The sequence below is a fragment of the Eublepharis macularius genome, chromosome 7 (assembly GCF_028583425.1).
Source record: "Eublepharis macularius isolate TG4126 chromosome 7, MPM_Emac_v1.0, whole genome shotgun sequence".
NCBI lineage: Eukaryota > Metazoa > Chordata > Lepidosauria > Squamata > Eublepharidae > Eublepharis > Eublepharis macularius.
Window position 1 is genome coordinate 12,541,566 of NC_072796.1, and position 26,200 is coordinate 12,567,765.

Here is a 26,200-nt window from a genome sequence, read left to right on the forward strand (position 1 = left end):
ATAACACTAGTTATACCATCTCAAGTTAATTCATTTGTTCATCTTCCAGTGCCCTTCCACTCTCTACACTGGACAAACAGATCAGTCCCTGCACAAAAGAATAAATGGACATAAATCTGACATTAGCTGTCACAGCATTCAAAAACCAGTGGGAGAACATTTTAATCTTCCAGGATATTCCACTGCTGGCCTAAAAGTTGCTGTCCTCAAACAGAGAAATTTCAAGGGGAGAGTTAGGATATTTATGAAGTAAAAATATTTAAATTTTTGTATAATACGGTGATTGTATTGTTCTATTTCATCTTGTATGTTTATATAACCTTTATTCTTACATCAGGCTGGATATTAGGAAACAATTTTTCATGGCCAGAGTAGTTCAAAGGTGGAATCAGCTGCCTAGGGAGGTGGTGAGCTCCCCTTCACTGCAATTTTCAAGAAGAGGCTGGATGAATATTTGTCAGGGATGCTTTAGGTTCATTCTGCATTGGGCAGGGGGTTGGACTAGAACAGTGATGGCAAACCCTTTTGAGCCCGAGTGCGCAAACTGCAACACAAAACCAACTTATTTATTTCAAAGTGCCGACACTGCAATTAAACCTGAATACTGAGGTTTTCATTAAGAAAAAACAACTCATACAGTTGTCCAAACTAATTAACATCTCTCTCTCTCTCTCTCTCTCTCTCTCTCTCTCTCTCTCTCTCTCACTCACTCACTCAGGAGCCACGAATGAAAGTAAAGCAAGTTAAATCAAAGCAGTTTGCCCTTCTTTACTCCAGCAGCCCAGCTTGCAAGTACTCTCTCTCTCTCTCTCACTCACTCACTCACTCACTCAAGAGCCACGACTGAAAGTAAAGCAAGTTAAATCAAAGCAGCTTACTCTTCTTTAGAAAGCCAGCCCCAGCAGCCCGGCTGCTGCCTCCGCTTCCTGCTGCTAAAGAGACGGGCAGCAGGGAGGCAGCCTTGAGGAAAAGGAATCACGTGGGCAGGGCCAAAACCCATGTGATCTCTGCTCAGAACGCCGTTCCAGGCGTCCCCCCTCCAAATGAGCCCTGGACCTAGCGATCGGCGGCTTGGCTCGCGTGCCCACAGAGAGGGGTCTGCGTGCCAGCTGTGGCACGTGTGCCATAGGTTCGCCATCGCTGGACTAGAAGGTCTGTATGGCCCCTTCCAACTCAGTGATTCTGTGATTTAAGTATCCTCAGATGGGGCATATTGAGATTTAGATAAGCGGATTATGTATTATAAACTGTTGCTGAACCTTTATTTAATCTGGGAAGTTTCTTCAACGAAAGGAAACTTGTTTCAGCCAAAGTATATTTGATGGGGACATATAAATACTTAATTGGAAGAATTGCTTGGAGCCAGATGGATTTCTTCAGGCTAGCTACTGGGGAAGCGTAAAGAAAAGAACTCAATGTGGCTGAGAGAAATTAAATGTTGGTTACCTTTGTTGCTATATTTCTTAGATAAGAATCTCCATTTTCTAAATATTGTTTTGGTCAAACTCAGCCATTTTTCAGTCATTGCAATTTTGGTGCGCAAATTACATGCGAGGGGAGATTGTGCTACCCATGATAAGCCTCCCTATTATATGCTGTCACAATTCTGTGTGAGTAGGGCAGCACGTGTATTTTCCATCTTCAGTATATGCCAATATGTACCCCCCAAAAAAACCCCTGAGTATCCTACCATATGTACCAAAGCTGCAAAATATCCATTGCCTTATTCACAGCAAATGGCTGCCATTAATATTGGGAGGGTTGCAGGTTGCACAATCTCCCCTTACAAATAGTTTGAGCCACAAAACTGTAGTGAATGAAAAGGACTCTGGTAATTCCCTTTGTGCACATAACTCTTAGTATCTTATAATCAGAAGAACTGCTAATCCAAACCTCCATTTGGGTGAATATTTAGATTGTCTTCCAAGCCACCTGAACAATCCAAACATACTATAGGATAGGGTTGCTATCCTCCAGATAGTAGCTGTAGATCTCCTGGAATTGCAGCTGATCTCCCGGCCGCAGAAATCAGTTCCCCTGGAGAAAAGGGCTGTTTTGGAAGGTGGACTCTGACATTATACATTACTGAGGTTACTTCGATCCCCAAACTCTGCCCTCCCCAGACTCCACCCCACAAATCTCCAGGAATTTCCCAACCTCGACCTGGCAACTCTACAACAGAAGGTTCTATGAAAATGCTATTTTCACAAATATCTGTTGCCTACAGTAGGTAACCTCAGAAGCTGCTGGTTTGGTGCCCTAATTAATTAGTTTTTAAAATGTGAGTTATGGGTTTGATTTGTAATTAAATTGGGCACGACCAAAGTAAGGCCTCTCAGGATTGTGGGAACGCCCTATCACTCCCCACAGCATTTGTAGGGTCATCAGGAAGCAGAGCGCGTTGGAGAAGACTGGATTCTGTCCAGAGGTTGCTCTAGAATTTCCAGGCCATGATTTGTGTCTGTGACATTCTAAGCAGGAACCTAGAGACTTTTGAGTGAGCGAAGGGTCTATTTGGGATTCCCATGACCTCCAATTTGTCCAAGTGTGTTCCCAAAGGGATCTTGAGTGCTCAAATCTAGATCTGATGCCAAAATTTGGTATTTGCAGATTTAGATGCCATTTGTAGCCAATAGATATGAAATCATAGCCACATACCTCTTTTTTATTTGTATAAAATCAGCCTTATGTTGTAGCCAAAAATAATAATTTCAATATAATTATAACTTCAGAATATTAATGCTCCATCTTGCCATACTATGATATAATATTTTATTTTTTTCAAAACAAAGAGGGGTACAGAAAAAGAAGGAAGGGGGATAACAGGGTCCAAGTAACAGTAAAATTTTGCACTAACAAGGGTTGTTAAAACACAGAGTACACACAACATGCCTTCATCAGAGGTCATCAATGTTAAGATGAAGATTGCATCCAATATTCCAGCTTCTGTGTACCTTACTAAGTACATTCTTTTTCTACCAAGTGTTCACTATTAAATTGTATCTTAATATAGTCTGATGCTTCTATACAAATCATTTCTATTTCTTTTAAAATGTGATATAATATTTTAGATGAAACTAGAGATGGGAACAAACCAAAATATGAAATATGGAAGTTCATCATGAACCAGGCCATTTTTTGGTTTGTGAACTGGTAATTCGTCACAGCTCATTTCTAACAAACTGCGACGAACTGTCATGATTTTTAGAGCGGTTCGTATGGTTTGTTGTTTTGACAGACAGCCCGGTGCCGATCAATCTGTTACCTAGGCAATAGGGGTGTGTGTGTGAAATTTCTGCAGTCCTTCTGCAGCCCCGGAAATGACGAACTGACAAACCAAATGAACCTGTTCGCAAACCTGGCAAGATCATGGCAGTTTGTGGTTTGTGAAACGTGATGATGAACCATGAACTGCAACGAACTGCCATTTTCCCAGACATATATATATATGTCTCCCTTGTCAAGATTTCTTTAGTTGCTCACACATACTTTTAAATGGTCAGAAGAGTCAGTGGTGGTAGGGAATCTGATATATTAGTGCCAAAGGCCTCCTTTCTAGGCCTCCATGTAGTTCTCCTGGGTCACCAACACAGGGCCTACTACTAGGGTTGCTGAGTCTCCCTGGCAACCAGTGGGAGGGGAGGTCTCGATACTCACTGGCAATGTTATCCTTGCATGCACTATTTATGTGTGTGTGTGTGTGTGTGTGTGTGGCCCCAGCGGAATACGGTGTTACTTCCGGAAATGACGTTGCACTGCCTGTGGAGTGTTCCCGTATTTTTCATGGGGCTGATTCTTTAAAGATTCTTTAATCGGCCTGTTTGGGGGATGAAATTGGCCCCCAACTAGTTTGGACCTGGTCATTTTTTAGGATAACACCCTCGTGTCTGTGGCCGCACACTGCTTTCAACGCCCATTTCCCCACTCTATCTCCCCCACTCTCTCTCTAACCTTGTGCAAGATTTCATGTATCTTCAGAGTCCGACAGTTGTTTAAACAGCAGCACCACACCCTGACCTCAACACAACAAATCAATCCCAGTGGTAGGAAATGACATGGAATCTTTCATCGCAGAATCACACTGAGTTGGAAGGGGCCATACAGACCTTCTAGTTGAACCCCCTGCCCAATGTAGGATGAGCCTAAAGCATCTCTGACAAGTATTCATCCAGCCTCTTCTTGAAAGCTGCCACTGAAGGGGAGCTCACCACCTCCCTAGGCAGCTGATTCCACCTTTGAATTACTCTGACCGTGAAAAAGTTTTTCCTAATATCCAGCCACTACCTTTGTGCATGTAATTTAAGCCCATTGCTTCGGGTCCTACCCTCCGCTGCCAACTGGAACAGTTCTTTACCCTCCTTCAAATGACAGCCTTTCAAATACTTAAAGAGAGCAATCACGTCCCCCTTCAATCTCCTCTTCTCCAAACTAAACATTCCCAAGGCCCTCAGAGCTTCCTCGTAGGGCTCAGTCTCCAGACCCCTGATCATTCTCATCACTCTCTTCTGCACCCTCTGTTTTTTCCACATCCTTTTTTAAGTGAGGCCTCCAGAACTGCACACAGTCCTCCAGGTGCGGCCTGACCAAGGCAGCGTAGAGAGGGGCTATGACCTCCTGCAATTTTGATGCAATGATCCTTTTGATACAACCCAAGACTGAGTTTGCCTGTCTTGCCACCACATGACACTGACTGCTCATATTTAGTTTACAGTCCACTCTTACTCCAAGATCTCTTTCGCATAGACTATTATCAGAAATGTATCCCCCATCCTGTATTTGTGCTTCACATTTTTGTGGCCCAGATGAGCCAGATGTGCACTTATCTATGTTGAATAGCATCACAACCGCCCACTTCTCCAGAGTATCCAGGTCTTGTGGAATTTTAATTCTATCTTCTGGGGTGTTTGCCACTCCTCCCAATTTAGTATCATCAGCAAATTTAATGAGTAGCCCATTTACCCGTTCATCCAGATCCTTGATAAAAATATTGAAGAGTACTAGGCCCAAAACCGAGCCTTGTGGCACCCCACTGGACACCTCCCTCCAATCTGATGAAACGTCATTGACCACCACTCTTTGGGTGTGGTCCTCTAACCAGTTCCCTATCCACAGAACTGTCCTATAGTCGAGTCCGTAGTCTTCAAATTTACCCATTAGAATGTCATGGGGAACTTTATCAAAAGCTTTATTGAAATCCAGGTAAATCACGTCGACAGAGTTCCCATGACCAAGTAAGCTTGTCACTCGATCAAAGAAGGAAACCAGGATGGTGTGACAAGATCTGTTGGGGACAAAACCATTGTTGACTTCCCTGGATCACTAAGCTGTCCTTCAGATGCTTACAGATCGATCCCTTTAAAATCTGCTCTGATATCTTCCCAGCAACAGAAGTCTGCCTGACCGGCCTGTAGTTCATCGCCTCCTTTCCTTTCCTCCCATTGAAGCTTTATGAGACAATGCACTTGAGCAGTAGAAGTATCTGTGACTTGAAGGATGAAAGGAATGAAAAAAAATCATCTACAGCTAAAGTAATTGTAGGATTATTATCACCGAATGAAAAGAATAAAGCATCTGAAATTGAAAATTCAGAATGGCAAGCTAAAAAAGGGGTCCCTCATCACCATGTTTCTGTGTCGTTGCTCTGCTAGGGTGCAGTCCAGTATCCTATAAAAGAGGAGCCCCTCTAATTCTTTAATATAAGGAGGATCAGGGAAATTCTGAGGGTATTTCATCCCAATTGGGTGTGTTTGGGGGTATTTGTGCACAGAAGCATGTCTCCCGCTGAAACAGGAGGGGATGACTCCCAAACTGACCGACTAATCAGAACTAGGCACTTGTAATGATTTGTTAGTTTAACCAATATCCTGCTTGCTGGTCACTCAGTCAGGTGACTGATCATTATCTGAGTTGTTTGGATGCATCAGAACGAATTTGGATGTATCCATTTGTAGGAATTTTTTCTTGCTGCTTCCGCCTCCCACAACCAGTCTGTCACTGCTACCACCAATTCTTAAAAAGGCAAAAGTTACAATTAAAAAAACACACACCTTTTTTTTAGATTTTTGAGTTGAGACTTGATACTTAGGTTGTTCTGTGTGATATTGGTGTCTACAAACTTAGATCTGTTCTTGCAGCCACTTCAGGAGAAATGACATTGACTGTGCAGGCACCAAGATCAGGTCACACACGCTATTACCATTTTAACGTAACATTTCCTGCACCAGGTGATTATACTTTAACACGTTTGTTAGTCTTTAAGGTTCCACAAGACTCTTCTATCATTAAGATTTTATCATTAAGATTTTAGAGAATCCGAACAAAATTATTAATGAACAACGCTTAGCTCAAATAAAATTTCAGTTCACATTCTTGTGCAATGTCAAAATCCGACACGATTGTGCTTGGATAACAAACTCTCTGCAAACTGCAGAGTTTTAAAGAGCTGTGCTTGATCAGAGCACAGCAAAAGCACTTGTCAATTGCTATGGCAGCCCCTGATCTCCCCCGGCTGGGCAATAGCAGCTGAGCCTGGCACAACTGAAAACTGCAGCTTTCAAAAGATAAACCAGGACTGCCAAGGAGGATGGGTTAGGCCTCTGTTCCTTCATCCTCTCCAAAGGTGCATATGAAATGGTAGCAAGTGATGCATGTCTGGGAAAACTCACTGAACACGGGTAGAGCTCTTCCTCTGAGATCTAAACAGCTGGCAATGAACGCCTGTCGATCTGTTTGAGGCACTTATTAAAATAATTAATAGTTAAGCACTGTCAAATCTCAACTGACTTATGGCGACCCCTCATAGGGTTTTCAAGGCAAGAGGTGAGTAGTGGTGTCATTGCCTGTCTCTGCATAGCAACCCTGTTTTTCCTTGGCGGTCCCCCATCCAAGTACTAACCAATGGCTGGTCATCAGGCTAGTCAGGGCTATTCAGGCTGAAATTGAAGGAAGTGTTGCACTTTACCTGAAAACAAAGAGATGTTCATTACCAGTATATGTTTATGTCATTCTACCCCATCACCAATTAACTGGAATTCGAATGAATATCAAGCTGCAGCCTTCACTTGGCCAGTTTATTAGCTTTCATTATGAGCAAAACTAAAGGTGTGATTGTTAACAAGATGGATTATGCCGTAAAGATTCTCCCCTTCCTCTTATAACATCACCACTTCATAAGTTCCCTTATTAAACTGTGCCGGGGTGATGTATTACGTTAAGGAGGTTTAAAGCATAAGGTGACGGTGACCTTCCTCTTAATTAGACATGATGGAGGTAAAGGTGAAAACAATGATGATGAAATTCTGCCAGGAACTATAAATCACAAGCTACTCAGGTGGACAGGACACAGCTACAAAAATAACTGTTTCTCATAGGTTAAATGAGCATTGTGATGAAGTGCATTCTACAATTATTTATCTCCTGTGTTTCTCCTAAAAAAAATGTCTTGCAATAAGTGAAGAACAGATGACACACCTTATTAAATAAGTCTACCAGAACTTAACAGTTTAAAACTACGGACTTCTGCCACCAGAGAACATACCTGCATCAGGTGTGCTGGAACCAATGAACGTTGTGCAAGGGGATAGCAGCGCTCTTTAATGTAGCAGGTGGTTCAGGAAAACGCCCTGATGCAGAGGCAATAAAGCTAGCTTTTCCTTTTGGAAGTCCCAAGGGGTATTTTATTTATTTAAAACAGTTTCTACCTTACAGGAACTCAAGGCAGCTTTCAATAACAATAACAACAACGTTCTATTTATATACCGCCCTTCAGGACAACTTAATGCCCACTCAGAGTGGTTAACAAAATGTGTTATTATCCCCATGACAATCAGCCTGTGAGGTGGGTGGGGCTGAGAGAGCTCTGAGAGAGCTGTGACTGACCCAAGGTCACCCAGTGGGCATCAAGCGGAGGAGTGGGGAACCAAACCTGGCTCTCCAGATTAGAGTCCTGCCACTCTTAACCACTACACCAAACTGGTTCTCATTCAGAAAATGAATAAAACAAAATTTAAAAACATAGTTTAGGACTGCCAATAGACATAAACATGAAGTTAATTAAAAAGCAGTCCTAAATAAAAATGTCTTCAGCAGTGAGGGGGCAAAGCACACTTCCCTGGGGACATTGTTCCAGAATCGTGGGGCTGCCACTGGAAAGGCCTATCCTTGTGTTTCCCCCCAGGTGAGCTTCTTTACCTCATGGGACAGTCAGGAGTGCCTCTCTGTGATCTTAAGGAACTTTTAGAGCACAATACAGCTTAATTTACCCCAGTGGTGGTCTGGTGGTTATTGGCAATGAACCAATCTTCACAAATTTTGAAGGAAAGTATTTGAGGGGCTCTGAATGGAGCTGAAGAGGGTGCTTTAATTTCAGAGGTGAAGGTAACTTCAATTCCTTGCCAGGACTGTCTCTCTTGGGGGTCTGAAGTAGGAAGTGGGAGGTACCAGTTTAGCCACTTCCTTATCAGTCCTTTGTACAAGCCCACATCTACTTACTTTTGTTCCTACTTATTTTAATCCTTTCATATTTCAAATACTGTCTTATGCTTGTTTTGATAGTGAGTGGCCTGGTTTCTAATACGGCTATCTGCCAGTTAAAGAATTTTTATCTGATTAATCATCTGTCTTTTCAATGATTAATGAAGTAATAAAACAAATGTAAATAAATTTGCATTGTAAATACAGATCTTCATAGAGGTCGTTTTTTGAGACATTGAAAGAAGTGTAGACTTACAATTTGAGAAAGAGAATCTACCACTAGAAAAAAAACACCTTCATATTTTCTTTTTCAACACTCTACTAGACCCAGTTGACATGTTCAGTCTGATATCGGGACCTGCTTGTTTTAGAATGACTAAGGAGTTTTTGTAAGTGTGTGAGTAATTTAAATTGTTGGTTTTTTGCTTCTTCCTTAAGTGTATGAGCCAAGCCACAAGTGACGCCTGACACAGGTTGGACACTTGTCAGCTTCCCTCAAGTTTTGATGGGAAATGTAGGCATCCTGGTCTTGCAGCTGTAATGGAGAGCCAAGCTGTAAAACCAGGACGCCTACATTTCCCATCAAAACTTGAGGTAAGCTAACAAGTGTCCAACCTGTGTCAGGCGTCACTTGTGGCTTGGCTCTATCTTTTTGGAGATCGGATGTGTCAAAAGCATTGAATGCACAAGTTTTTATTACTGTGTATTCTTTACCTGACCCTGACCTGGATGGCCCTGGCTAGCACGATCTCCTAAGATCTCAGAGATCTCCTCAGATCTCAAGGTCAGCTCTGGTTAGTGCTTGAATAGGAGAACACTAAGGAAGACCAGGATCACTTTGCAGAGGCAGGCAATGCCAAACCATCTCAGCTCACCTCTTGCCTTGAAAACCCCATGAGGGCACCAGAAGTCGCCTGTGACTTGAATGCACTTTACACACACAGGCACACACACACACACAGTTTGCCTACTAGATTTTATTTGAAAAGTAGGACATTTGTCCCTGAGCAGAAGAGTTCCAATGACAGACTTTTCTTCTCTGTTTTCTGTCTTTCAAGTACTACAGATCTCTTTACATCACTGTCATGCCTCAGGTGGGGTGAGCCACCTTACGCTGCCACCACTCTGGGATTAGGGTCCTTTGGGAAGGCCCAGAGTACCCTCCCAACCCTTCTGACCTCCGTAGCTTGGCCAATAAACGGGCATGAGGACCCAGCAGAGTAACAACAAACAAAAGGATTTATTTACAAGGAGGTCAGTTAATATCAAACAAGCAAGCAAGGTGCCTTAGCAACAATAGATGGGTGAAAGCAAAATAAACCAAAGGCCCTAGCGCGACTGAACTCCCTGTGCCTCTGTCTGCCAGGCCTGCCTTCCCACCGTACCTGGATGAGGGCCTCTCCCCCTAGCAGAAACCTCCTCTGGCCTGCTCTGCTCCCTGGGAGAAAGAAGAACACAGACTTTTCCCCTCTCAGTCTTATATAGCGCCAGCCCCCTGTGTTCTGATTGGCCCAAAAAGGGCCCTAAAATGGCCCAGGGGCTTCTGGGAATTGTAGGCAGGCCTACTCGCACTGCTAACAGGCTTCTGAGTCCTTGCTAGGCCTTCCTGGCACAACCAGATCATGGCAATCACAGAGGGAGAAAGAAAAATGTGAATGAAGGAAAAGTTCGGATAAATGCTGAGAAAGGTAGTGAGGACATGCCATAACTGACAAGAGAAAAGGAGGGAACAAAATAATACAACCTACAGGAGAACAACAGCAAATATGTTCAATCACATCAGATCTGCCAGTAGTGGATATGCAAGTCTCTGACTATGACGTCAAGGGTAAAGCAACACATGTACAGGGCAGGACTAGATGTTAGTGTGTGACTGCCCCTCAAAACAGCTCTGTCTCTCTCCCCCACCACACAAATAACTTATAATAAAAGTGGGATGTGGTGTCATGATGGTGCAATAGGTATCTCCACCTCCCAACGTAACAGCCAATGAAGTTCAAAGAAATCTGTGGATTAATTTAATGTATTAAATTTCTAATCCACCCTCCTCGCCAATGGGCTCAGGGCGGGTAACAACATTATTAAACAGCAACAATAAATACAGTATAAATACAAAGTATAAAACTCAGTTTAAAACCATAAAAAACTTATCCAGCTGTGGCAAAGATGTTAAGACTATTCTGTTCTTCAGTAATCAGAGGGGAGTAGAGTACGCAGGTTAGAGATGTTTCAGATATTATGTATGTATGTATGTATGTATGTATGTATGTATGTATGTATGTATTTATTTATTTATTTATTTATTTATATTTCGCCCTCCCCACACCAGCAGGCTCAGGGCAGACCAAGAATGTCTCTTGCGACCAGGGTTGCCAGTCTCCAGGTGGTGGCTGGAGATCTCCCGGAATTACAACTGATCTCCAGGTGACAGAGATCACTCCCCCTGGAGAAAATGGCTGCTTTGGAGGGTGGACTCTATTGCATTAGACCATTCTGAGGTCCCTCCCCTCCCCAAACCCTGCCCTCTCCCGGCTCCACCCCCAAAATCTCCAGGAATTTTCGAACCTGGACCTGGCAGCCCTACTTGCGACATACGGGAGGTTGTCCTGCCCCTGAAAGGTAAAACAGCCTCTCAGCTGCTCCACCGCTGAGCCTATGGGAGTGCTTCCCCAGCATTCAGTCCCTTTTCAAGGGCTGATGGAAGGTTGGAGGGAAATAAAGCAACAGTCCATTTTAGGGCTGCCTCAGAAAAAGAGCAGACAGGATCAAGGGTGGCTCTGCTGGGTAGTGTGGCAGAGTGGTTAGCTCTACCTCTGGGAGAGGACAGAGTGCCCAGTTGAGATGAGGCCTGTCTCAGGTGATGAGCAGATCTGTCACCACTCTTGGGGTGTAGCAGGACTAGGGATTTGCCCAAGGACTTGAAATCAAACAATTTTAAGAAGGAAAATTTATTAAGCCGGCTGGCTCAGATGTGATATCATATCACTTCAAAATCTCTGAGCCCCGAATAGAGAGAGTTCAGATGCTGAAATAGTCAAGCTTGCTTACATCACATAGCATGTGGTACATAGTTGATTACAAGCTTACAATATTTTAGCTTCATCATCAGAATCAATTGACCCAGACATGACTTTTCTTAGTGCAGCATAAATCTAGACAAATTCTCTTAAATCATCAGTTTTATCTTTCAGGCAGTCTATTCTGAGATACACAATGCTGTATACTTCTTCTTTTCTCAGGCTACAAGTTTCCTGTTCCAACAGTATCTAGCTGACTTGACAGCTATATTTTACTCTGAAGAAGGATTTTATTTAATCTTTCTAAATGTTAGTTAATCAGAACAATATTATAACACATTAGTTAATAATCAATATAATATAAAACATTTTCCTTGAGGCCTGCTATAGGGGAAGGGTTGGTTGGTGGGGGTGGAAGCCTGTGTATTTGGAAGCATTGAAAGGAATTCAAATCACAAATTGAAGCCACAACTAGCTTGAATTTATGTACCTCAGCCAGGGCTGCTGATCTGTTCTTTAAAAACAACCTTTACAGAAATAATTCTTTGTTATTTTTAGAAACCTCTGCTTCTCTGAGTTCTCCTTACTCATCACAAAAATTACTTCACAGCAGAGAATCGTAGCCTTTACACTCACTACTAGGGATGTGCGTTTCGGCATTCAGAATGCCGAAAGAATGCCGAAATAAAAGTGTTTCGGCTTCTTTCGGGGAATGCCGAAACGTTTCGGGGAATGCCGAAACGTTTCGGGTAGCCGAAAGAAAAAAGCCGAAACGTTTCGGGATTCTTTCGGCTTTCTTTCGGCTTTTCAATGGGAAAATGCCTCCGTCTTCCCGGACGTCTGGGGGAGGCATTTTCCCACCGAATAAGCCCAAAATTGGTGGGGACCTTCCTCTAACCCTTCTCTAACAACCACCCAAGTTTCAGACAGATTGGACTTTGGGGGGCCATGTTATGGCCCCCCAAAGCAGGTCCCCCCATCCTCCCATAAGAAAGCAAAGGAGCAGCATATTGTTAGCATGCTGCTGCTAATCTTTCTTCATTATTTCCTATGGGGAAAAAATGAAGAGGCAGGCTTCCTTTGCCAGGGGTGGCATTTTGCATGCAAAATGCCCCCTCACCCTCAGGGGCCCTTCTCCCACCCCTCCTCCCACCCCCCACCAAGGCTCAGCCTGCTCCCACTTGGGGGGGCCATTTCATGGCCTCCCCAAGTAGGTGCTCTAATCTCTACCACTGACAGCTGGGGGAGGCTTGTGTTGCCAGGGGTGGCATTTTGCATGCAAAATGCCCCCAAGCCCTCAGGGGCCCTTCTCTCACCCCTCCTCCCACCCCCCACCAAGGCTCAGCCTGCTCCCACTTGGGGGGGCCATTTCATGGCCTCCCCAAGTAGGTGCTCTTTTCTCTACCACTGACAGCTGGGGAAGGCTTGTCTTGCCAGGGGTGGCATTTTGCATACAAAATGCCCCCCAGCCCTCTGGGGCCCTTCTCTCACCCTTCCTCCCACCCCCCACCAAGGCTCAGACTGCTCCTACTTGGGGGGGGCATTTCATGGCCTCCCCACGTAGGTCCTCTCAGCCCCTAAAGTCCACCCCTTACAGCCCCACACAAACCCAATTCCCCCCCAGCTGCCACACACAGACCCAAATCCCCACATTAGCCCCTCACAGACCCAAATCCACCCCCACCTGCCCCACACCCATAACCCCAGGAACAGGCTGGCAAAGGCCAGCCCTCTCCCTTTGTTCCCTATGCTGGGAACTTCTAAACTCTCTTTCCCTGGGCAATTCTGCACAGCCCAGGGGTGCCACAATGGTGGGCACACTTCTGAGTGCCAGCTGGTCCCTGTGAAAGAGCACCTGAACCACAGACACCCTCCCTCAAATTCCCCCACCACCTACAGAGATGGCTGGCCAGCCAGCCCCATTGTTCCCTATGATGGGAACCAACTGCACAACAAAGAATAAAACAAGAACAACACAAAATAAAGTTTTAAATTTTTTTTTCTCCCTTCCAAAGTACAAGTAGGCAAAGCATTATGACACATTACACCAACAGTCCCCCACACAGAAAAATAACACAACTCACTTAACATCAGAGAATCACAAAGCATGATTCCTGTCAAAAACACTTTATTTCTTGAACAGCTTTAGGTTACACAGCAGGGGGGAACACCAAAGGGCATGGCAGCACTATCTTACACAAAAATAACACAACTCACTTAACATCAGAGAATCACAAAAACACAATTCCTGGCAAAAACACTTTATTTCTTGAACAGCTTTAGGTTACACAGCAGGGGGGAACACCAAAGGGCATGGCAGCACTATCTTACACAAAAATAACACAACTCACTTAACATCAGAGAATCACAAAAACACAATTCCTGGCAAAAACACTTTATTTCTTGAACAGCTTTAGGTTACACAGCAGGGGGGAACACCAAAGGGCATGGCAGCACTATCTTACACAAAAATAACACAACTCACTTAACATCAGAGAATCACAAAAACACAATTCCTGGCAAAAACACTTTATTTCTTGAACAGCTTTAGGTTACACAGTAGGAGGGCACAACAGGGCATGATAGCAATGTACTACAAAAAATGATACAACCCACTTCACTGTTTTTGACAGCAATTGTGTTTGTGTGATTCTCTGATGTGAAGTGAGTTGTGTTATTTTTGTGTAGTACACTGCTTTTCTGCTCTGTGGTGCCTTCCTACTGTGTAACCTAAAGCAGTTACAGAAATAAAGTGCTTTTGACAGCAATTTTTTGGGGTGATTCTTTAATGTGAAGTGAGTTGTGTTATTTTTGTGTAAGATACTGCTTCCATGCCCTTTGGTGTTCCCCCCCTGCTGTGTAGCCTAAAGCTGTTCAAGAAATAAAGTGTTTTTGACAGGAATTGTGCTTTTGTGATTCTCTGATGTTAAGTGAGTTGTGTTATTTTTGTATAAGATAGTGCTGCCATGCCCTTTGGTGTTCCCCCCTGCTGTGTAACCTAAAGCTGTTCAAGAAATAAAGTGTTTTTGACAGGAATCGTGTTTTGTGATTCTCTGATGTTAAGTGAGTTTTGTTTTAATTTTTCTGTGTGGGGGACTGCTGGTGTAATGTGTCATAATGCTTTGCCTACTTGTACTTTGGAAGGGAGAAAATAATTTTTTTAAAACTTTATTTTGTGTTGTTCTTGTTTTATTCTTTGTTGTGCAGTTGGTTCCCATCATAGGGAACAATGGGGCTGGCTGGCCAGCCATCTCTGTAGGTGGTGGGGGAATTTGAGGGAGGGTGTCTGTGGTTCAGGTGCTCTTTCACAGGGACCAGCTGGCACTCAGAAGTGTGCCCACCATTGTGGCACCCCTGGGCTGTGCAGAATTGCCCAGGGAAGGAGAGTTTAGAAGTTCCCAGCATAGGGAACAAAGGGAGAGGGCTGGCCTTTGCCAGCCTGTTCCTGGGGTTATGGGTGTGGGGCAGGTGGGGGTGGATTTGGGTCTGTGAGGGGCTAATGTGGGGATTTGGGTCTGTGTGTGGCAGCTGGGGGGGAATTGGGTTTGTGTGGGGCTGTAAGGGGTGGACTTTAGGGGCTGAGAGGACCTACTTGGGGAGGCCATGAAATGGCCCCCCCAAGTGGGAGCAGTCTGAGCCTTGGTGGGGGGTGGGAGGAAGGGTGGGAGAAGGGCCCCAGAGGGCTGGGGGGCATTTTGTATGCAAAATGCCACCCCTGGCAAGACAAGCCTCTCCCAGCTGTCAGTGGTAGAGATGAGAGCAGAGCACCTACTTGGGGAGGCCATGAAATGCCCCCCCCCCAAGTGGGAGCAGGCTGAGCCTTGGTGGGGGGTGGGAGGAGGGGTGAGAGAAGGGCCCCAGAGGGTTGGGGGGCATTTTGCATGCAAAATGCCACCCCTGGCAACACAAGCCTCCCCCAGCTGTCAGTGGTAGAGATTAGAGCACCTATTTGGGGAGGCCATGAAATGCCCCCCCCAAGTGGGAGCAGGCTGAGCCTTGGTGGGGGGTGGGAGGAGGGGTGGGAGAAGGGCCCCTGAGGGTAGGGGGGCATTTTGCATGCAAAATGCCACCCCTGGCAAAGGAAGCCTGCCTCTTCATTTTTTCCCCATAGGAAATAATGAAGAAAGATTAGCAGCAGCATGCTAACAATATGCTGCTCCTTTGCTTTCTTATGGGGAGGATGGGGGGACCTGCTTTGGGGGGCCATAACATGGCCCCCCAAAGTCCAATCTGTCTGAAACTTGGGTGGTTGTTAGAGAAGGGTTAGAGGAAGGTCCCCACCAATTTTGGGCTTATTAGGTGGGAAAATGCCTCCTCCAGGCGTCCTGAAAGACGGAGGCATTTTCCCAAAAAAAAACCCCGAAAGAATGCCGAAAGAATGCCGAAAGAATCCCGAATCCCGAATCCCGAAAGAGATTCTTGTTTCGGCTTTCGGCTTTAACGGTAGAGAATCTTGTTTCGGGTAATCCCGAAACAAGAAAGCCGAAAGTTTTTTCCTTGCACACCCCTACTCACTACCATAAGAACATCTAGCAACTTTGGGGAAGGTTTACCTTTCAAAACAAACCAAGATGCCAAAATTTTAGGGTGCTGTGTGGGTTCACTTGGAAGAAAAGTCCCGTCACACACCTCTGAGGAAACCTGAAGGAAGCCAAAATCCTTTCAGCAACATTGCAAGGTTTCTCTTGGGGAATCATGCAAGTTCCTCGGTTCCGAGCAGATTCCAGGTGACAATACATTCTAAGTGAATTTGGCAATTTCCCCTGCAGTTAAAAATCTGCAAAATTTTAGAGAAACAAAACAGTTGTGATGAGAACAGCAAAGGTTCTCATCAGGGTTCTGCCCAGTCTTGGGTTCTTACCAAATTTCACATAGTGGGAAAATCCAAACCAAACTGAAGCTTTCTTCTGAGAAAAAAAGATGTAAAGAACGTCAAGGGATGCCAAAATCTTTTTTTTAAAAAAAATGAGACAGTAACATGTCTCATATGGATTTCTGCTGATTCCTGGGATTCTCTTGCAATCATATTGCCCTGAGAAGATTTTCCTATCTCCAACTCTTTTCTATTGATGTTCAGCTTCTGAGCAGGTGACATTTCCTTTGATTTCTCGGTCTAAGTGTCAAACTACATATTAACATTCGCAACATGTCGTGTTGGAAGGATCCAGAAGAACCAAGTTTGACTCCTCATTCTGCCATGGAAGCCCACTAACAGCACAATCCTAAGAAGAGTTACTCCAGTCTAAGCCCGTTAGTTTCAGTGGGCTTAAACTGGAGTAACTCTTCTTTGGATCGCACTCTGTAAATTACCTTCATTCTGTCATTCTCAGCCTAACCTACCTGTTATTGTAAAGTAAAATGGAGGAAGGAAGAACCATGTTGTATGTAGAGTTGTCAACTTGGGAAAGTCGTGGAGATTTGGGGGCGATGTGTTACCTGTCAGGTTCAGAATGCTTCTCTATATGTTGTAACCAAAGAAACTCCATTTTAATTCTATTAGTGTTCTAAGTGCTCTCTTCACAGGTGCCAAGATGTTCCCTAGCAGCTATCTCTCAGAAGAGGAATGTTTTGGCTACAGCTTTTCCAGTCCTGGGAAACTTTCACTGTCTCAGCTTCAAAGGGATTGTTTTGAGAACCGTGGGGGGAGGCTGGGCCTACTGAGTCTTGATACTTTGTACTGTATTCTTTGCCTTTCATTCGTAACAATACACGTGTACCAACCCAGATATTGCATCTGGGCGCGTGGACTATAATGGTTGCATTTTTCAGTAAATCTTTTGAAAACAACGGACTCTTGTCTGATTGCAGAAGGTAGTCTGGATACAACTGTTATTTAGCCACAGATCTGACATTACCCAACTGGCTATCCAAGTTTGTCCCCTAGCCTTTAGAGGTATCCCTGTGAGCACATCCAAAGTGCAAACCAATGCAACACCACTGGGTGACCTTCTGAGCTGGGATCTTTTCCTAGGTATACAGGGATCCCGCAGAAGAGCAGTCTCTGGGAATTGGAGGAAAAACATAAGGGAGAGGAAAATCTCATAATTCTCCTGCATTGCAGCTTTACTATTGGACAGCTTTACTATTGGGGAATTAACATCGCCTGACCAACTTCAAAAGAACCACTTAGACAACTCATACACTTTTGGTATAAAAATGTTTACTACTTCATGATAGATATATACAGGAATAATAAGTTGCAAGAAAGAAAGAAAGTATTTCCCAGGCTATAGAACTGCGAAAGTAGTGGGAAGAAATATGAAGAGAGGGTGTGCAGAGAAAAGAAAGAGCAACTGGGCTTTGGGAAGACTGGGCAGGGGAAACAGATCCAAAGGGTCAGAGAAGTAAGAGGCAGGCAAGTCCCTGAAGGGGCCATACAAATAAAATATTAGTCAATATTAGGATCCAAAGGACTAGATTAACAAAGGACTTAGAACCAGAAAGACTTGATTTCAAGGGAGAAAGAACCAGAAAAACTTGATCCAAAAGGGGCAAAGAGGCAGGAAACAAAAACTTGATCCAAAAGAAATAAAACACTTTTGTCTTTTAGGGTTACCTTTATATCTTTACCTATATACCTTTATATCTTTACAGTTACCGTGACATGCAGATGAGGCTAATTAACGTGGATACTTTGTACATGCCTCTTGTTCCATTCGATGCCTTTACATAATTTGGAGTGAGATTGGATATCACCAACCTTTTTAATTTTTAAAATTTTTATTAAAAGAAAAAGGGAATACAGAAAAGAAGGGGACAAAAAGGGGACAAACAAGACAAACATATAACTCTGTGCTACAAGGATTATTAAAATACAGAGGTCAAAAATCATAACTTTTATACATATTAAAATAGTGATTAGCGTACTAATTAAGCCTATTTAGTATCTATTTTTCCAAATGACACATGCACAATTCAAACCTATTTCTACTTGTTATTTTAGTAATAATAAAAGAGAGAAAAAAGACAGTTATTAACAGTGACAATGCTTATTATTAATGTAGCTGGTTGTCATATCCTTAAGAATACTAAAATAAGTACTCTTTGGAAATTCTAACTTGTTTCTACTTATTTTAGAAAATGAGAAAAAAAGTCCTTATTTCCCCTCTATTTATCATTACCTTTTACTTATACTTTACCTGACAGTAACATTGTTAACTTTTTGCCAATTTTCAATGTTATACAGTCTATTCTACCAATTATCTTTATATAACTATCTTACCATCAAATTATAAAATATATCAATAAGCAATCATTTGCAAATTTTCAGGGCTGAGATATCGCCATACTGCCTACAGAGGCTGCCTTTGTGTGCTGATTTCCCTCTGCAGAAACGTTCTGGTCCCTCCTGAGTGTGTGTGTTGTGGGGGGGAAGGTGGGGGGTCATCTGCAAACATGCCCTATTTCCCTCATCTTCCCTGAACTTGCTAGTGGACTGTGCTATCCCTTTGGGATGTCAGCTCTGGAAGCAAATGTTATGGATATAACTTGCACTCAAAAGCATATGAGAGCAAATAAAATGTTAGCTAGGATGTCACAGGTCCCCATGGAAGGTAGACTTTGGGAAAGGGAAGGAGCTCAGCAATGATGTGATGCTATAGAATCCACCCTCCAAAACTGAAATTTCCTCTGGAGGAACTGATCTCTATCATTGGGAGATCAGTTGTAATTCCAGGAGCGTTCCAGACTTTGCCCTGAGGTTATAACCCTAGTTGTGACTTGTAAGCGGCTTTAGGTCTCCCTTGGGGAAAAAGTGGAGTATAATGATCAAAACAAACACATAAATAATAGGACTGCACTGGAAAGGTTTCATTTGAGGTGATGTGACCCGGAAGTTTTATCTGTGACCCATTCACACGTGCAAGTCATCAAGTGACGGACATATATGTCTGAGTGAATCCTGAACACTTAACTTCTGACTGTCCCAGTAAAAGTAAGTGCTTCACATTTTCACTGCAAGTAACACTCATTCACTGCACTATTAACTGGCCAAAGCTGTTTTTTTTTTAAAGAAAGGGGAAAATCTCCAGTGGTGCTTCAGTTTTGCAGAGCTGCGGTCAGTCAGTTTGGTTGGCTGTTGGAAGCCCTCCTTTGGACATAATATTGCAGAATGCCAGACTGAATCAGATAGAACACCTTGAATGAAACATTGAGGAAAGACGTGGGAGAATTACATACTCGCCAGTACAGCAGGAGTTTCTTTCCTTGATTGTATGGTCAGCTTTTTCTTTGTGGAAATCTCATCAATTACTGGTTTGAGGTATGTGATCCTTATTTAAACCAATGCATCTCCTCTGCATTGTGGCAGAGCTTGGTTGCCATTCTCTCTTGAGCTAGGGCAGGGCTTTTTTTTCTGGGAAAAGAGGTGGTGGAACTCAGTGGGTTGCCGGCACAGGGGGCAACTCTTGGTGAGAGGCGCACACAACATGTGTGCGCGCAAAGTGCGCACATGCTCCCAGGACCAATGACATCACTTTGGGTCAACTGAAACAAGGGGGGAGTTTTTAAAAGTCACCCTCAGCAAAAATAGTCACATGGCCGGTGGCCCCGCCCCCTGATCTCCAGACAGAGGGCAGTTTAGATGGCCCTCCGTGCCGCTCAGTGGCACGGAGGGCCATCTAAACTCCCCTCTGTCTGGAGATCAGGGGGCGGGGCCACTGGCCATGTGACCATTTTCAAGAGGTTCCAGAACTCTGTTCCACTGTGTTCCAGCTGAAAAAAAGCCCTGTGCTAGGGTATAGACAGCATTGGTAGGCTTGCCTAGTTTTCACTGATGGTGGACAGACTTCTGGCAATTGTAGCCTTTGCCTGTTGATCACTGGTGATTAGCTGGAGAAGGCAGGCTGCTTTGCTGTGGCTGGATCGAGCGCTTTCAAAACCTGATGTGCCATCCTCAGCTCCTTGTATTCAATAAGGTACGTTTTTTAAAAATGTGAATGATTGGAAGCTGCAACAACAGCCAAACATGTGAAAGTCAAATCAATTTGCCTGGATCATTTTGGAAAGCAGTTAAAAAAAAAGAATAAGCTTAGTTTATTACCATTTTAATACTTTTTTTCCATGCTTGGTGCTAATTGGGCATGACAAATAGGTTCACCTCTGAACACACTTGGCACTAATAATGCCATAAAATAGCCCTCTTTAATTGTTACCTCGGGCCACAGTCATCAACCAGGCCCATAAAAAGAAACCAGTGACAGCTTTCAGTTCTGTGGGATTTATGAAGGAGGTCTCCCTTATGCATGGTTGCCATATGTTTATGTTACCATCCTGGCACTCTGCTTATTAAACAATGAACTAACATAATACAAATGGATTTTTTTTATTTTAAAAAATCACCCAGATACCATGAGGCTACCACTACAAGCATTTCCTACACAGAGAGCCTTATTTATTTATTTTGATTTTTATTCCATTCTCCCCACAAGTGGTCTCAGAGCAGATCACAGAATTATAAAATGTACAATAAAATATAGAATAACGTTTGGCAGCAATATAAATATCAATAAGAACACAATATTTTTTAAAAAAACAGCCACACACATATTGCACCACCTGCTCAGCCTACATAACCCATGGAGCAGGGTGGACAGTTAGAGATGGTTACAGGACACGGGGGACATGTGCTCCCCCCATGGCAGGAAGCTGAAATGGATACCTTAGGTGGTTTACCTGCCTCAGTCACCATATGTGTCGTGTCTGCATGCCATTCATCCAAGCCATTCATATATTCTCTGTTCTCTGTATTGATCTGATCACACTGTGTACCTGTATGTTTTCATGTCATGCTTATATAATGTACCCATTATAATCATGCCATCCTTGGCCTGCCTAAAAACAAAAGTGTTAATGTATTGTCGAAGGCTTTCACGGCCGGAGAACGATGGTTGTTGTGGGTTTTCCGGGCTGTATTGCCGTGGTCTTGGCATTGTAGTTCCTGACGTTTCGCCAGCAGCTGTGGCTGGCATCTTCAGAGGTGTAGCACCAAAAGACAGAGATCTCTCAGTGTCACAGTGTGGAAAAGATGTAGGTCATTTGTATCTACTCAGGAGGGGTGGGGTTGAGCTGAGTCATTCTGTAAGAGTTTCCCAGGGTGTGGAATGCTAATGGCGGGAGGCTTCACTGAGTCATTCTGTAAGAGTTTCCCAGGGTGTGGAATGCTAATGGCGGGAGGCTTCACTGTATCCTGAGGAGGTTCTTTTGCATATGGATTGGTGCTTGATGTGCTAATCTTCTCTGCAGGGCTATTGTCGGGTGTGGAGTGTTTTGTTGGCCTGGTGTTTTTCAGAACTGGTGTTTTTCAGAACACCAGGCCAACAAAACACTCCACACCCGACAATAGCCCTGCAGAGAAGATTAGCACATCAAGCACCAATCCATATGCAAAAGAACCTCCTCAGGATACAGTGAAGCCTCCCGCCATTAGCATTCCACACCCTGGGAAACTCTTACAGAATGACTCAGTGAAGCCTCCCGCCATTAGCATTCCACACCCTGGGAAACTCTTACAGAATGACTCAGCTCAACCCCACCCCTCCTGAGTAGATACAAATGACCTACATCTTTTCCACACTGTGACACTGAGAGATCTCTGTCTTTTGGTGCTACACCTCTGAAGATGCCAGCCACAGCTGCTGGCGAAACGTCAGGAACTACAATGCCAAGACCACGGCAATACAGCCCGGAAAACCCACAACAACCAAAAGTGTTAATGCTAAGAGAAAATAGTCAGCTTGTTATCTCTAAAAGTATGCTTGACCTTGCAGCTGTACTGTAACTTTTCACAGGAGACAGAGGGAGTTAGGTTCCTTGTAATCTTCTGCCTTTCTCTGCCCAGACAAAGCTATTGTGTTCTCATGAGACTTTGGGATTTTCATGCCTAGTTGCTAACTGCTCAAGGGGAGGTGGGAATCATGCTCCTTATATCAAACTGCATATGCTTGTATCCCCATTCCTGCCAACTTACCCATCTATGGATATACCCATGAACTTACTGGATCTCTAAAATAAAACCTTTTCATCCAATGCACTGGAGTGCTTGCTGTGAGGGGTTTGGGGATCTATCTGCCATGGACTGCTGTCCCTGGAACTGACAATATGCCTGGCAGAACATCTCTATCTTGCAGGCCTGGTGGAAGAATAACAAATCCAGATGAGCCCGGGTTGATGCTGACAGATAGTTCCACCAGGCTGGGGCCAGGGCCAAGAAAGCCCTGACCCTGGTTGAGGCAAGGCAAACCTCTTTAAGGCCAGATATCGCTAGTAGGTGTTTATCTGTTGAATGAAGCAGCCTCCAGGAACATATGGTGAGAGCCAATCAAACGTGCTATAACTGATAACTTTTTACTACAGGGTGAATTGTGCACATGTGATGAGTTTGCTATCATCGCCACCAGGGCTTTTTTTCTGGGAAAAGAGGTGGTGGAACTCAGTGGTGGAACTCAGGCCCACACAATGACATCACTTTAGGTCAGCTGGAATGGGGGAGGGGAGTTTTTAAAGTTTAAATTGCCCTCAGCGAAAATGGTCACATGGCTGGTGGCCCTGCCCCCTGATCTCCAGACAGAGGGGAGTTTAGATTGGCAATCTAAACTTCTCTCTGTCTGGAGATCAGAGGGCAGGGCCACCGGCCATGTGGCCATTTTCAAGAGGTGCCGGAACTCCGTTCCACTGTGTTCCAGTTGAAAAAAAGCCCTACTCTATTCCACAGAGTAGGAACTTGACTTGTTCCTTCTAGTGTTGTGTAGCTGGGCTCTCATGTCCTTAGAAGGGATGGATGATCTACCAGTGAAGAGGATGGTGAGAGAGGATAGAAAGTCACTCATATTGGACACAAATTTGTTTGAAAGCTGAGTCTCAAGGTATGGGAAGCTTCTTCTTGGTCTATTTTTTATGTTTCAGTTTTACCCAATGCTGCCCTTGTGGCATCATCTGCATTACAAGCCAATGCAAATCCTGGCTTGTGAATAAGGTTACCAACACTCCTTTGGCAAATGCTGGGAGGTACTGAGGGCAATGCCTGGGGAGGGTGGAATTTGGGGAGGATGTGATGTCACTTTTAGGTGATGGTATAGGAATTCCCCCTAATCTCTGTAGTAAAGACCATAAAGGCATGGGGAAATTCCTAGAGTGTCATTATGGACACTCTTTCTGGCCAGTTTTTCTTCTACTCTTCAGTTTCACAAGGGTAGTGGATTGGGGCCAAGGGTGGTGGTTGTTCCACGGTGGGCAGGCACACAGTGAGCTTTGAGCTGAGTCATTTCAAGGGCTTGGTTCACTCCTAGCTACTTGTGTGGCACAGGATGTGGTTGTGGGGTTGATAGTAACTTAACTTGGTACTGTCTCTGTTGGATGGAAGCTTGTAGCAGAAGATAGGAGATACCAGTTGCCATTACTGGCCTGTACTAGTGTGTTTTCACCCCTAGATGACTGGCATTCTCTCTGGTTTTGTGCTGCCACTTTCTGGGTCCAAGCCAAGTCTCTGTAGTGCGGCTATAATCTAGAGTCTCTGTACTAGAGATGGGCATGAACCAAAATACAAACCAAAATTAAGCACGGACCAGGCCTGTTTGTGGTTTGCGAACCACGGTTCGTCAGATCCCATTTCTGACGAACCGCCACAAACTTTAGGCTGGTTCATTTGGTTAATTTTTTGGTTCATGACTGCAGACAGGCTGGTGCCAACCAATCAGTTTTCTAGGCAACAAGGGATGGACTTACTGCAGATCTTCTGCTGACCCGGAAGTGACCTTCTGCTGACCCAGAAGTGACTATTTTCTGACCTGGATGTGACGTTTTCATGACCCAAACAAACTGGTTCACGAACCAGGGGCAGGTTTGTGAAAGTTAGTGGTTCATGGTTCGTGAAATTTGATGAACCACGAACCGCATGGTTCGGTTATTTTCCAGTTCGTGCCCATCTCTACTCTCTACGCAAGACATCTGACACAAGAAGAACACATGTCAGGAGATGCAATGGTAGCTGGGAAGGGTAGTTTAAAAAGACACAGCTAGTGCCAGGACAAAGGCTTTGCTACACACTGGAGCTGCATGAAGGGGCTGTGAAATGTCAGAAGGGAAATTTACGCCCATTATAACCTCTCCATGTCCAAGCCCAGCTCTGAAAAGCAGTTCCAGCTCATTTCCATTCCTGGTTGTCCTCTGGTTGTGATCTCACACAGTCTTAGATTGAAGAGGTGAAATTGACAGCCTTTGGGAAGGAGAAGATGAAATTAACAAACCCTATGAGGAGCAATCTCTTCTGGCTCTGTTTTTTTAAACTATGCTTCCTGGCTAACATTGCGTCTCCCCACACTTGACAAACAAGTGCTGAGGCGTCTCATGCAGAGAGACTCATGTGAGAATGGGTATACTTTGGTTGGGATGACAAAATACTTTGAACTTGCCCGTTGGCTTGTGTGTGTGTGTGTGTGTGTGTGTGTGTGTGTGTGGGTTGGGTTAGGAAGCTTGTGTTGACAGATTGGATTGCAAATCAGACCTCAATTACATCTTGTGAGGGTTGGAATGCTTCATGGTTCCTACCGCCTAACCCCAAAACAAAATAATTCATTTAGCAAACGTGCTCTTCAAATGGAAGTTCTTCTCCAAGATGGAGAACAGGCTGCAAGAAGACTAAAATAGATCCTAATGAGTTGCTTCATATTTCTGGTAGGGCCTTCCGCAGCTTGCTCACTGCAGAATTTTGTTTCAAGAAACTTGTTTGTCACAGAACAGATCATTCATTCAACTATCAAATTACTTCCCATTCTTAAAAATAGCCTAGGGCATTAAAAGAAATACAAGTGCATCCTATCTTGTTACTGTCAAACAAGTATCTCGTTATAATATTTATTTCCAGTATCTCCAGTATAGCTTCAAAATGGGGAGAGCATTTTAAAATACTGGTATAGAGTGAAACAAACACCAGGCAAGTCTGCCGACTCTTAAATTTTAGTGCGTAATAGTATAACAAGCTGTTAAAATGATACATCTTATTTCTAGAACACAGACTCTTGAAGGAATTTTAAACATGCAATAGGATTCTTATAAGCTGTCCTTTGCTAGTGATCCAGCTCTATCAAGGTGGGAGAGGAAGCTGGTGAGTAGCTGGCTTGTAGAATGCTTGAAATGCAAATACCATCTATGAATAATTTACCTTTCACTATCACATCTAGAAAATTGCATTATGTGCATTCCGGTGAAAGATGCAGCCCACTGAACATCCAATACACTCTTCCCCGCCTCTGCCCCTTTACAGTGTATCAGTGGTTTGGTTTTGGTAGGAATCGTATCCGCTGTCTAATAAATAGCTTTACCAGAACTCAGAGTGGCTAACACTTGGGTCCCTGGTAGACTGCACTGAGACAGCTGATGGGTCCACAGCTACCAAACTTGCACAGTGGAACTGTGTCAGACTATTCTCTAGGTCAGTGCTATCAATAAGGCACCTATTACGTGTTCTTTTGGATTAGGGCGAGACTGCAGGTACTTTTGGCATTTTGAGAAGGGGTATGGATAGGGTTTTCAACACTGCCTCAGCAAAGGCCAGGAGATTGGAGGGGGGGCCTGGGGAGGGCAAAGTTTGGGGAGGAAGTGATGTTACTTCCAGCTGATGTTCTAGGCTGCCTTTCCTTGTTTCTATGGTCTTTGCCACAGAGACTTTGGGAAATTCCTAGAACAGCATTTAGTGGAGGTCTCCCCCCCCCCAGTTC